Raw genomic sequence first — 2,681 nt, 5'->3', positions numbered from 1 at the left:
GAGAGAGAGAGAGAGAGAGAGAGAGAGATAAATCTATTTCTACAGGCCCAGGAACTCTCACGTTAAAGTTTTAAAAATTATTTATGGTATCATTTCACCTTGGTAGTTATCATATTTTAACATGTTTTTAATCAAATAAAACTTTTTTTTATAAATTAAATACAAATAAATTATTATTATTATTTAAATATTAAATTTAATTATTATCAAATTAATTTAATGAATTTTTACATTTGTATATATTTATTTTTAATTTTTCATAATAATGATAATAATAATAATGATAATAAATAAATTGTTGTTGTGTTGTATAAATGCACATAGTATAAGTCAACTTTTCATTTGTATAGTTTATAGTAGTCATTACATGTACACGTGCATAAGGGGCACAAAGGCACCCTTTTCGTGAAATTACCGATTTTTTTTTTTATATATAATTCTGGATATTTTATCTGTTCATGCCCCTTGCAATGCATTTGCAGTTTTACCCAGCTATTTTAACCTATAATCCAGTGGTACAGTATGTTACATCACTTGACAAATGACTTTGTGATAGCAGAGAGTGGAGTGATAGTAAAAACAACAATATTTAAAACTATTTAAAAACATTTTTAACATGTTAATATGTTATCAATTTATTTATATATTAAAAAAAATGAATAATAATAATTGATTATTCTTTAACAATCTTATACCTTTAAAAACTACATGGAATACATTTCATCAGTATGTTATCACTTCTGGATAACAGATGATCAAACACCACCTTCCTTTTTTAATAAAACTTCCACGCACCATAACATTAATCAATGCATTCCAAAACCACTTACTATTCAAGCCCTCTTCTGACACTGTGTCCTGTACTGACCATGAGTCACCTCCAGGGGCAGTATTGCTGCACAAATCAGCCACTCTTACCTGTTCAAGTCTTGCATACAAATATTGGGCTACAACATTTGCAGACAGCAAATAATAGTCTCCCCAACAATATACACAGTTGCAGCTGCTGCTACTGCTACCATCTGAAATATCATTTCATAATCGAGCATATGCTGTATGAATGAACCTTAAGTGAGTGAAATCATAAAATTCCCTCATTCATCGAACATCATTTGCCTTGTCATTTCTGTTGCATTAGCCCCCTGATGGGTGCCCGAATGGGACAATCAGCAAAATCACTGCCGAGCTCTATCTGACTCTGTCTGAATGAGATAAGTGAATGAGTGATTAGGATGTGAATGCTTCCCTCCTCCCTCGTTTCTCATGTAAATGCACCCCCATCGTCCACCAAACGCACCCTATACCTTAATGAAGGCAGTGTCCTCTCCCGTCGACTTGACATTGGGATGCTGGTGTGCTCGCTGATAGGAGCCGGACAGGATCACCCCGTCCACCCCACCCTTACTGTAATTCATATTCATGCAAGGGCCTGTTAATATTTTGGTAGGGTGGGCATCTCGCAAAGGAGGGGCTCCATTACAGATAATTGGACTGACCTTCAGTTGTATTTCAGCGTCATACAGTACACTGACATTGACTGTCCTTCTGCAAACTTATACATTTAAAAGCCACATGGAGTACATTTCATCAGGCTCAGCTGTTTCGGAGATTGAAATGGCTCTGAGATTAATTTGTCAGGTAACTTTGAATACATCCGTCGGATTGATAACCAATTCTTTAGATTCTATAGCGATATGTAGTGCTGTCCTTCTAGCAAGGTACATGAACATTGCTGTCCTGATATACTGAATTGTTTTCAGAGATATAATTGTAACAAAAACAGCCAAAATATTACCACTCTCTATCATGGTTATTAGTTAATAAAACAAACTGAAACTAAAACATAAACCATAAAAAAATAAATATAATAACATACTTGAAATAAAACATTAACTGAATTAAAATAAAATATATAAAAACTTTACTGTATATATTGCAACATTTATTTTAATTTAGTTTTAACTTTAACTAAAATAAAAAAATATAAAAAATAGATGTATATAAAAATACTAAAAATGAAAAAAACAACAACAACAACAACAAAATGACTAAAACTTTAACTAAAATTAAAACATAAAACATATTAATTAAAACTATAATAGTATCTCAATGATACTAAAATAACACTGCTATCTATTTTGCTGTTCAGTCATAGTGTGAACATTTATTACATTATTAATTCATTTATATTTAAAAAAAAAGAAAAATATATATATCTGAAAAATAATAATTCATAGTCAATTTCGTGTCCCCTCTCCAGTCTCAAGTTTAAAGAAAAGAAGGATATAAACGTAGATTCCCCCTTAAATGTGGTTTAGATAGATAGAGAAGTGGTGAAGAAAAATGTGCCTGCACGTGTGAGAAGAGATGCGGCCCATTAGACACTAAGGCTGGCAGTCTCTCAGACATCATTTCTTCACTCGTGCTCTTCTCCTGGCCGATCAATTACTACTGCCTCCTGAAACGCTTTGGCGGGGGACACTCAAGTCTGGCAGCCCGCTTCATCATCAGTTTTCTGGGCTCGTTGCCTCAGGCCCATTTCTGCCACAGAGAGGAGGGGAAGAAGCTGTTTATGATGGTATGAGTGGGGACTTTGGCTATTGAGACGTGTGAGTCTGCTCCTGACGTGACACTGAGGTCTGTGGTGTGGACACACACACACACACACACACACACACACA

This window comes from Sinocyclocheilus rhinocerous, unplaced genomic scaffold (assembly GCF_001515625.1).
Source record: "Sinocyclocheilus rhinocerous isolate Xijiao unplaced genomic scaffold, SAMN03320098_v1.1 scaffold222, whole genome shotgun sequence".
In the NCBI taxonomy this organism is placed as follows: Eukaryota; Metazoa; Chordata; class Actinopteri; order Cypriniformes; family Cyprinidae; genus Sinocyclocheilus; species Sinocyclocheilus rhinocerous.
The sequence above is the reverse complement of the archived record's forward strand: the minus strand, read 5'-3'. Positions refer to the sequence as shown.